We start from the raw sequence: 10,975 nt of genomic DNA on the forward strand, positions 1-10,975 counted from the left end.
TTCATAGACATCTTCCTCATCACACAGTTTGGAGTCCCGTTAGTCTCAAGAGAGGTTTATGATTGCTCAGAATTGCTTCCAAAAAGCATAATCTGAGTTTTGGCCCTGGTGTGTTTACCTTACAAAAGGTAGTAGCAGGAGAAACATGCACCTCCCCGCATGTAGGGGCTGGTCCCAAAAAGAGAGAGTAGAAGGAGCTGAACTGTATATGGTCATTTTCTCCTAAACTCAGACATAATATCAAATATCACCTCTCTCTCCCTTTGGGAGGAGTTGGAGAGGGGTGTTGTAGGCCAGTTTTCCCGGGAAACAGCCTCTGAAACTCAGATTTGCTTATAGACAGTTTATGGAGTAGTTTTCTTAGGGCAACATCTTTGTGGATGAGAAAAGAATTGGGCAGAAGTCTCACTGAGGAAGTTCAACAGAAGCCTTAATTCTACAGGGAGTTCCGGGATTGGGATGACCCTTTATAATTGTTCTGCCTTGAGCCAAGGGGGTTGGGTTTTTATATTCCTGCACTGATCAGTTATTGGTTGTGATCTGTCTCTGGAAAAGGGACATGATGTTGGGCAAGGTGGCTTTGTTCAGCCAAAGGCAATTCCCAGAGCGAGAAACAACTGAGAATCATGAGCTGCCAACAGCAGGAGAATGAATGCCTCAATCATGGAGAAAGACGGGGATCTGGGGACACAGCACAGTATCTACTACAGGGGGACAACAAAAGGGTGGTAGCTGCTCTTCACTTTTTTAAGTACTTGTAAAAGAACAGAAGTTTCTGTATAATAGGGCCAAACTAGAAAGGAATAGAGAAGAGGGAGAGATGTGTCCCTCTTTACAATCTATGCCACATTGACCTGACAGTGCAGCCCGACACTGTGACTCAGCCCAGGGCTGGGCACCAATGTTGGTGGTTACTGAGCATTCAAGGGAAGTCATAAAACTTCTCAAAGGTCATTTACCTGGGCCACTCAACTACAGGACATTTTCACATTTCATTAGGAGGTAAATAAATTAATCCACTATTTTGAGAGCAATTTGGTAAAGGATATGACATTTTAATCGGTAGAAGAGTGTTTTCTTAGTTCTTTTGGCTGCTATAACAAAATACCATAGACAGGGGTGGCTTATAAACAACAGAAATTTGTTCTCACAGTTTTGGGGGGCTGGGAAGTTCAGGATCAAAACACTGGCAGATTCTGTGTTTGGTGAGGGCCTGCTTCCTGGTTCACAGATGACCACCTTTGCTCTATAGCCTCATACAGTAGAAGGGCCGAATGAGATTTCTGGCATCTCTTTTATAAGGACACTAATCCCATTCATGGGGGCTCTGTCCTCAGGACCTAATGACTTCCCAAAGGCCCCTCCTCCTAATACCATCACTTTGGGGGTTAGGATTTCAACATATGAATTTTAGGGGAACATAAACATCAGTCTACTGCAACTGGTTTAATAATTTTAGGTGAATTTTTATTGTGTAGCCATATAAACAAATTAATGAAATCTAGGAAATCTGGAAGATTAAACATGATATAATGTTTAGTGATAAATGAAAGTTTTATACTGTCGTCTATAGTATACTCCAGGGGTGGGCAAAATTTTTCTGTGAAGGACGAGATGGAAATATTTTGTTTTGCCAGGGCCATGTGGTCTCTGTCACCACTACCTAAATTTGCTCTTATAGTGCAGAAACAGCCATGGACAAAATAATGATGGTTGTGTTCCAATATAACTTAATTGACAGACAATGGAATTTGAATTCTATATACTTTTCACATGTTATGAAGCGCCACTCTACTTTTTGTCTTCCTCTTTTTCAACTGTTTAAAACTGTAAAACTCATTCTTCCATTCTTGGCTCATAGGTTGGCCAGATTTGGCCTGTGGGCATTTGCTGACCCCTAATATAGTCTTTGTACAAAAACTTATCTGAAAGTATATACTCCTAACTTCTAATACTAGTTACTCTTAGTAAGTTAGTGGGTGGCCTGAGCTTTGAAACCAGGCTGCCTAGTTTAATAAGCCCAGCTTTATCATTTATTTTAATTTTTTTAAAAAGGAAAAAAAAAGATGTGGATTTTGGGCAAATGACTTAACCCTTCTTGTACCTCAGCCTTCTTACTTGTTATGATGCCTGATAGGATTGTCTTAAGGATTAAATGAGTTAATGCGCTAAAGCATTTACAAGTGTGCCCAACACATAATGCATACTCTATAAATTGTAGCTACGTAAGGGAAGATAGACTGATTCTCACTGTTTTTTATCTTCAAAAAAGTTATTATTTAGATATGCTTTACAATGACATAAATGTCACTATTTTAATGAGTATAATTCAGTGCCTTTTTAATATATTCATAATATTTTGTAACCATACCCACTGTCCAACTCCAGAACATGTTATTACCTCAACAAGAAACCCTATAACTTTCAATAGTTACCCCCAATTCCTCCATCCCCCCATGCCTGGCAACGACTATTCTGCTTTCTGCCTCTACGGATTTTATTTTAGACATTTCATGTAAATAGAATCATATAATACGTGACCTTTTGTCTTCATTTAACTTCTTTCATTTAGTGTAATGTTTTCATAGTTTATCCATGTTGTAACATGTATTAGAACTTCATTCCTTTTTAGGAGTATATACTATTTTGTTGTATGGATAAGACCGTATTTTGTTTATTAATTCATTTGCTGATGAACATTTGGTTTGTTTCTACTCTTTGTCTAATATGAATAATAATGTTATGAACACTTGTGTATCAGTTTTTGTATGAGCATATGTTTTCAATTCTCTTGAGCATACATCTAGGAGTAGAATTCTGGGGTAAAGAGGACCTCACTTTTTATTTTATGTGCTTCTGTATTTCTGAAATTTTTTTTCAAAAAGCATTTACTATAATTGTAATTAATTTAAAACTTTAAAATTTTAAATTTGGAAATTCTTAATTATTTTTAAAAATTTAATTATTTAACATTTTAAAATTTTTAAAATTAATTACAGCATATTGTAATAGAGTTTTGAGATTTGGTATGCAAAATTCTTCCCTAAGAATGAAGTGAGATCATTCATCTTTTCTGAGGGGTGAGCTGCAGTGAAGAGAGTGAGGTTCCTTGGGCACAAAACTTAAAGCTATCCTTGTGTCACGGCTAAGTGCATGCTTCCTTAAATTTCACACACAGGGAACCTCTCTTGTCTCACCTTTATCCTGGCACTACTTTTGGTTGCTCACTCTCCCTTATTGCTCCTCCTGTTGAGCAGGTATTACATACAGATACCTTAGAATGATCAGTATGTTGATATGGTCGTTAAGTCACCTGTATCTGCTCTCCACATGAAAAGCCATCTTTACCAAGAGGCTGTAATTACGAATTTCATATTAGGCTTTTCCCCTTTCCTTTAGGAGTGTCGAAACTGTGTTCCGAGGGTTCCATGAGAACAATAATTCCAGAATGTGGTAATAGGGGCTTAATTGCAAAAAGGAAAGATCTATGGTCAAATGAATTTTTCAATATTGCTTGCTATATACTTCTCTTAGACATCACAGTTTACTTTAGCACATAAAAGGCTTTTAATACATTCTTCAGTAAAGAAACATATTACAAGTGTTTAATAGGAGATTTTTCCATGCTGATATTCTTCTGGGTACATTTTGTTTTTAGCATACATATTAACTTCTCATGGAATCGTCTTGGGAAATGCTATTTAGCTTAGTTTTTTCCCCATAATAAAAGCCATAGTTTTCAACCTTTATGAGCAACTTTTACCTTACATTAAGCTGCTGTGAAGAGGTACAGGTTAAGAAGGGTTGGTGGGGATAATACCTAGAATGGTAAGATAAAGAAGAGAGGATCACAGAATATGGAGGACTAACTTCTGCAATGTCAGAGTATTGCACTGGGCCCCTTTGTGTGTCAGGAAGAGAAGAGCTGAATGTGGAAATGATCTTGATTGTATACGACTATTATCAGACATGCATATGGGAATGCAAGAATATGCTTCTTATCGTTCTCAGATTTTTTGGTGATGACATTAAGTAGATTCTGACCTTGTATTCATCTTTCAGTGGTAATAATCATATAATACATTTCCTTGGAAATGCTATCATTCTTATTTCCTGTTATTGACAATAATTTACCTAACATAAGGCATACAATTTTGTACATTCAAGTCAGTGTGAATTAATTTCTCAAGTAAAGATTTGTTAATGAGGCCTTTTTTTTACTGAAATACAAAGTTGACTTTATTTATAACTTGCATTTCATTCACTGTATTTAAATTTACCAGAAGCAAAAGGAGTCATGCTTTGTGGTGTGACTTCTTCTTTATAAATACAAGCTGCTCATGGCTTGAGATTGTTTTCATCTGTAGATTCACAGATTTATTTTTCTTAGGATCCCTCATGTTATTTTAGCTACACTTTTGTTTTAAATTTCTTTTCTACTTTGAGGAATGTCACAATAACATGATATAAAATAGACATGAACAGTTTAGAGTTGAGGTACACATATTCTTTCTGCTAAAATACATTTTGGTAACCAAAATCAAACAAGAAAAACCACATTCCTTCCATGCTATATCACAGGTCCATAAAATCTGGAAGTAGAAAGGAATAAGCTTATTTTGAAATACCTTCTAGCCTCTCAAAAAACTCATGATCATTAGCCGTCAGTTGGCATAAGTAGCCACCTAATAGTGGATTCCATGAGTGAATCATTACATGAGCCTACCCCAGACTAAGATTATAGCCAGATATTAAACATTATCTGGTTCATCTCTCATTAACAAAGTGTTTTAGTCTGTTTTGTGTTGCTATAACAGAATTACCTGAGACTGGGTAATTTATAAGGAACAGAGGTTTGTTTGGCTTACGATTCTGGAACAGCTGCATCTGGCACAGGCCTAAGGCTGCTTCTACTCATGGTGGAAAGCGGCAGGCAGCCGGTGGGTACAAGTAGATCACATGGCGAGAGGAAGCAAGAGAGAGAGAGAAAGAGGAGGTGCCAGGGTCCTGTAAACAACCAGCTCTCACGGGAAGTAATAGATGAGATCTCACACAGGACCTCCACCACCCCAGAGAGAGCATTAATCCATTCATGAGGGATCCGCCTCCATGACTCAAACAGCTTCCAGCACTGCCACATTGAGGATCAGATTTACATATGAGTTTTGGTAGGGACAACACATCCAAACTCTATCACCAAGGTATCTTTAGACATCAAGTGAAATCAAGATTGTATATCACAGAATGGAATCTTAGTTTTTGCCAGACAGAGAAAAACAAAACTATACTAGCTACTAGATCTACAAATAACTTGTGAAATGCAGGTTGTGAAATATTCCCTTTATACAGGAAGCTGTGTAATTCGTATCCTCTCAGATGTTGAGGCATAAACTGGACTATTTCTAAAGAGACTTTCGTAGCAATGGGCCTGATTCTCTAACCTATGAATAGAATTACTTTGCTAAGACACCAGGAAAAAAATTCTTTGAGGGCTTAAATTTTTATTTTAGACAGGGAGTACTGGGGAAGTTAGGAGTAGATGATGTCCTTCCTATCTATACTTTTCTCTTCATGGACATCTTGTGTCTGTTAATATTATAAAAGTAGAATCATGTTAAATGGTTTTCTCAATTTTTTTATGGTATAAGACCAGGAAGCTGTATTTAAAAGCAAAATTCTGATTTAATTTGATTTTTCTAATCTGGATATGCTTTGGAGAAGACCTTGTCCACAAATGACAAAAATTGTATTTCAGTGGGATTTTCTGCAAAACTTTTTCTTTTTCTTTGGCATATGTCATAAGCCTATTTTCCACTGAAGGAAAAAAACCATCAAAGATAATGTTAAAATATTTGTGCACTCTTGAATGGTGTTAGTTGTGTAGGGCACATATCCAGAATGACAATTTCGTGACCAGAAGGGTAATGGAAACCATCTTTGAGATACATGCAGAATGCCAGAATATCCCAGCCAGATAGTGAGATCTGCATGAAAAGTAACTGGATAGTGAATCAGAGGGGAGAAATGCATTCCAAAGCACTGCTGTCAGTTTCAAGTATCCGTGGTTAAATTCTGCAGGACCTTAATGAAATTCTCCTGCTCTCCCGGAGCCATGTAGACATCAGGCCTGTGCTCTCTGGGCCTTCTTCCACAGAATGGTGCCTTAATCTCACAATGCCCAAAGCATGGGGATTTGCCTCACAAATCCCTTTCCTACTTGATAGGACAAATGCAGGAGCCTTCTGAGAGCATTATGAATGTTTTAAGATGTGTTTGCATAATTATACAAATAGTTGTGCATGTGTAAACTTGAATCCTTGTAAATGTCATCTTGGTTAAGGGAAAATGCTATTCCTCATAAGTTGCTGGTATGAAATTGAAGAGTTTTATAAAGTAAATTGTTAATGTGTTAACATTAACGGTACTCATAAACTTTGGCCCAGCATTCTCACTCCTGTGACTCTACCATAAATGCAAGCAGCAGCATTTGAGGATGTATTTACAAAAATGTTTACTATGACAATATTTGTCATAAGAAAAAACTGAAATTGAGTGACTGTCATCAAGAAGGAAATCTATGAGTGAATTATGTTCCATGTGGTATTGCTGAATGAAAAAAAAATGCAGAAAAGTAAAAAAGGATGACAAAAATTTCTTTATACGCATGTCTGTGTGGTGTGTGCATGTGTTGTGTTCAATTAAGAGAAAACTAGCTTTTGAAATTGTGTTTCCTTTGGGGGCTGCAGGTATTGGTGTCACTAAATATGAGTTTAAGGGGGAGAGAGAGAAAAGAAAAAAACATTTAAATATGCATATAGGTGTGTGAAAGAGAGACAGAAAGAGAAAGGGAAAGAAGCAGACAAGAATAAAGGAGAGAGATATTAATTTTATTAGTAATTTACTCTCCTCCCCCCAAAAAATCACTTAAGGGCACATAAAAATGTTTAATGTTGAAATCTTTAATTTTTGCAGAGATATAGAAATGTGTGTCCAGAGATGTGTATGGGAAAAATAGAGAAAGAAAAAATAGATTGTGGGACCCCTATTAACATCTATGTGATGTTAAGCAAGACCTCTAACCTCTCAGCTCCTCTTCTTCCTTAGATACAAAATGGAGATATTTCCTGTCCTGACACAGCTGAGAGAGGCCAATGAAGTAATGTACATGTTTGTATTTTCCGGATGGTGACACGTGATACAGAACAAAAGTTCTCGTGATGCTTAATAAATATGGTGCATTTCAGACAGAAAAAGAAATTCACACTGGAGAGAGAGACATCATGAATAATTGAGATGCAAGCTTTGAATGCTTCTGTCACTTTTTGGCTGTGTCTAACTTAACTCATTTCTGTTGAAGATGAGTTGTGATATTTGCTGGACTTAATTCTCCCAATAGTGGTGCTTATTGGTTTTGGCCATACATTGAAAACTGAGTGCTTTTGTATTGGTTGAGCAGACAATGGGAGAGGCAAGGTAAAGAATAAAGAAGATAAGGATTTGAGGGGTTATCAGTACATACATCTTTAAGAAATTTTTGTACAGTTTTCTCTAACTAGAGCATGCTGCATGTAGAAGGAGAGGGTACTAAGAAAAGAAAGACCCTATACCATTATGCTTGTGTACTGTTGAGATATTCATCCCTTGCACTCATGTAGATCAAAATGGAATTTTGTGTGCAGTGCAAGGAAATTAGACTGCCAGTTAGAATCACCAAAACTCCATTAATACACACTATTCTTTCAAAGTTGTGAACTAAAACTAATCTGTTTTCCATTTTAGCATTGATTTTGTAAACGAGTTTCAAAACTCGTTATGTAAAGTGCTACATAAATTGGATAGCATCTCCTGCTTTCTTAAATGTTTTCTTAAAAATTGCAAGCAAGATTAGGCAATATCATTGTCTTTTGACTGTTTTCTTAAAGGAGTTGTCATCAACTAACTAGCTGTGGTTAGGAGGTGGGACTTTTTAAACTACGCCATGTCTTCCCAGAAGAAACTGATGTGCTTACCAGAGAGAGAAGCTGTGAAGTTGAAGAAATCCCAAGTAATTCTGGTGTGATTCTCTATGGAGAACCCTCAAAACATTGAAAAGGCATGTTTCAGGGGTCGGGGTCTTCTCAGCAAATAATCTTTTCAGTAATGATTTGCTATTTCTTGTATCACACATAAGGATACATCTAAAAGGACAGCTCAAATGAAGAAATCTGTTCAAAATTTGTTCCTGAACTATTTTATATCAGCTTTTAAATAGTCTACAAAGATTATATACAAAAATTCTATATGGCCTGAATAATTTACAGATACTCTTTATCCCTTTTGGGGTGTCTAACTCTCCTCTTATTGTTCTATTTATCAACAATATAAGGTTTCACAAACAGTTGTCTGTGGCCAACATGTTCTGAATTCCTTGGCAAAAAGATGGCCAGAGAAAAGTCCTGCAAAGGACTGATGAGAGGCAAAATATGCCATTTTTCTTTTGGATACAGCCTGATATACTGGGGGATTTAACTTCATATTTTTTTTGACCACAAGCATGTTTTCTGATGCTTATTTTCATGCCTGATTTGCCTGAGCAGTATCAGGTGATGCTTAGCATCTTTGTAATCATTGAAGCCTATTTATATTTGCTTGGATTGGACAGACTCTTCTGGAAAATGTCAGAGAGCAAGCTTGTGTTCATGTCACGCAAAAGTGAGATGAAAAGTTACTAGTGTCAATGCAGGAATTGGTATAGATGCAACATATCTTGTTCTTTCTGAGTATTTTCCAATATATTTTGCTCTAATGGAGAGATTGATTACTTCAACTGAACGGACATTAAAAACACATTTACATTTCAGCAATTCTGAAGTAATTTTTTAAATTTTGGAATCTTTAAATAATTCATACTCCCAGGTGTATGATGCTTTCTGTGTTGGTGTTGTGTCCCTAGTTATGTTTTTGTGGGTAAGCAGTGGATCCAGATTAGCTCTTCCTTTGGTTGGATTATTTGTTTTCTGGATCGTAAAGCTGTCACTGCATAACCTAGAAACCTCTTTAAAGATGCGTGTTTGGCTACATTTGTTATCCAACAGATGTCTGGATAGTTAGAATCTCTTGAGAGTATTATAACTTGTGGTTTCAGTTACAATAAATGATCCAAGCAAGCTTTTTTTTTTTTTTTTTCGGTCTTGCTGCTTTCCAGTTCTGGGAGAAAGTCTGCAGAAGAAATTACAGAGAGTATTCCATTTCACTCTTCCTCCCTTGCTTTTTCCTTCATTCTTTGTCTCTGTCTTGAAAGTTTCTTTATATCTGCTTTTGAAATTGAGGTAACTGAATTCATAAGCAGTGTCTAAATTTCATAATATGCCTTGTGCTCCCCAGCTTCTGTCACCCAAGAGGTTATCAGTCACATTCAAATCTTGAGCGTGGTAAATTGCCACTATGATCAAAAACTACCTAATTATGTGATTTCTATTTTATATTTGTCCACAAGGTCAGTTTTAAAATGGGTAATTCAGATTTGTAACTCCATATCTTGATGCTTTAAATGTTTGCAAGTTTACCTTCCAGCTGGGCATTTTAACGTGCACTAGTTTGAGGAAGTGGATGTTGCTAAAGGCAAAAACTAGAGATTCTGTGCACAGGAGAGTTTGTGGTTTTGGAGGGAGGAAGGTTCGGAGAGGGCAGACAGGCTACCGTGGCTTGCTGTCTGTGCCTGGGAAAACAAAAGGGACAGGAAACACCTGGGTGCTGAACTGCTTGTCACCTGCAGTGTTTGCCTCAGGTGTGCAGGTGCTGTGCTTCTTACAAAAACGTAGTAAATTATGGTCCGCTAATAAAGTCAGGTTCAGTGGGTTTTACATTTCTACCTTTCTTTTGAATCGGAGCTTAAAGACATTTTGACAAGTTCAGACAGTTTTCACCTCATTGTTTTTGACAGCACTATGTGAAGATTTTAAGTAAATTCTGTGTGCCTCAAAAAAACATCTCTTTACACAGAAAAATCTCTCTCTTCTAGTAAATTATTATGCTGCCATAGCTAGGTATCTTTTATCATTATTTTAGTGAGCAAGAGTTGTAATTATAAGAGAGTATTGTAATTAAAGTGTCATAATAAATTTAGTATTTGGTCTGGTTCAAGAAGAATACATCTTCTTTGCTATGACTTTAAAAATAATTGTTGTCCAACATTTACATACCAAATATAGAGGTAAGTCATCAAACTGGCAAAAATATTCATAATACATGAGAAAAAAAAATGATAGTATACTTAATATATCAAAAGCACTTAGAAATCAATGAGGAAATTACTTTTTTAAAAAGCATAAAAAATTGGCCAAAGTTAAAACACAGAGAAGGCCATAATCACATAAATCACATCATGTCCAGTTTCAATAATAGTGAAACAGCTGTAAATTGAAACAAATACTTTTAATCTATAATAATAACCATAAATAGTAAAAAAAAAAAAAAAAAGTCCAAACTTCCTGAACATATTTAGTCAGCACAATTAAATATGTAAATAAAAATGTACATCTGCTTGGATTCAGCAATTATACAAATATATTTTCAGAAATTTATCTTTAATAAATAGTCACACAGTAGCAAGTAAATTTGTATGTGTGTGTGTATGTGTATTCAAATAATGTACATCTGTAGAGAATTGGGTAATAGAATAAACACTGTGCAGCCCTCCAAAAAGATAGAGTCACACTATACATACTGACATGGAACACTTTTCCAAGATAATATTGCTGGTGAAGTAAGTGGGCTGCAGCACAGTGTAAATAGTGGTGTATGTAGATCCCAAGTATACTCAGCGAGCTGTCTGATGACAGAGGATAGTATGTAGAAGTTTTAGCTTCTAAATACTATACAACTAGAGTTTTAAATAAAGAGTTCCATGATGTTTTGAGATTAAAAACAAAAAACAAAAAACGATGCTTTAAAAACAATGAAAGAAGGAGTTCTCCCTTGGAGTTATATATGTTCT

The sequence above is a fragment of the Cynocephalus volans genome, chromosome 1, assembly GCF_027409185.1.
Source record: "Cynocephalus volans isolate mCynVol1 chromosome 1, mCynVol1.pri, whole genome shotgun sequence".
NCBI lineage: Eukaryota > Metazoa > Chordata > Mammalia > Dermoptera > Cynocephalidae > Cynocephalus > Cynocephalus volans.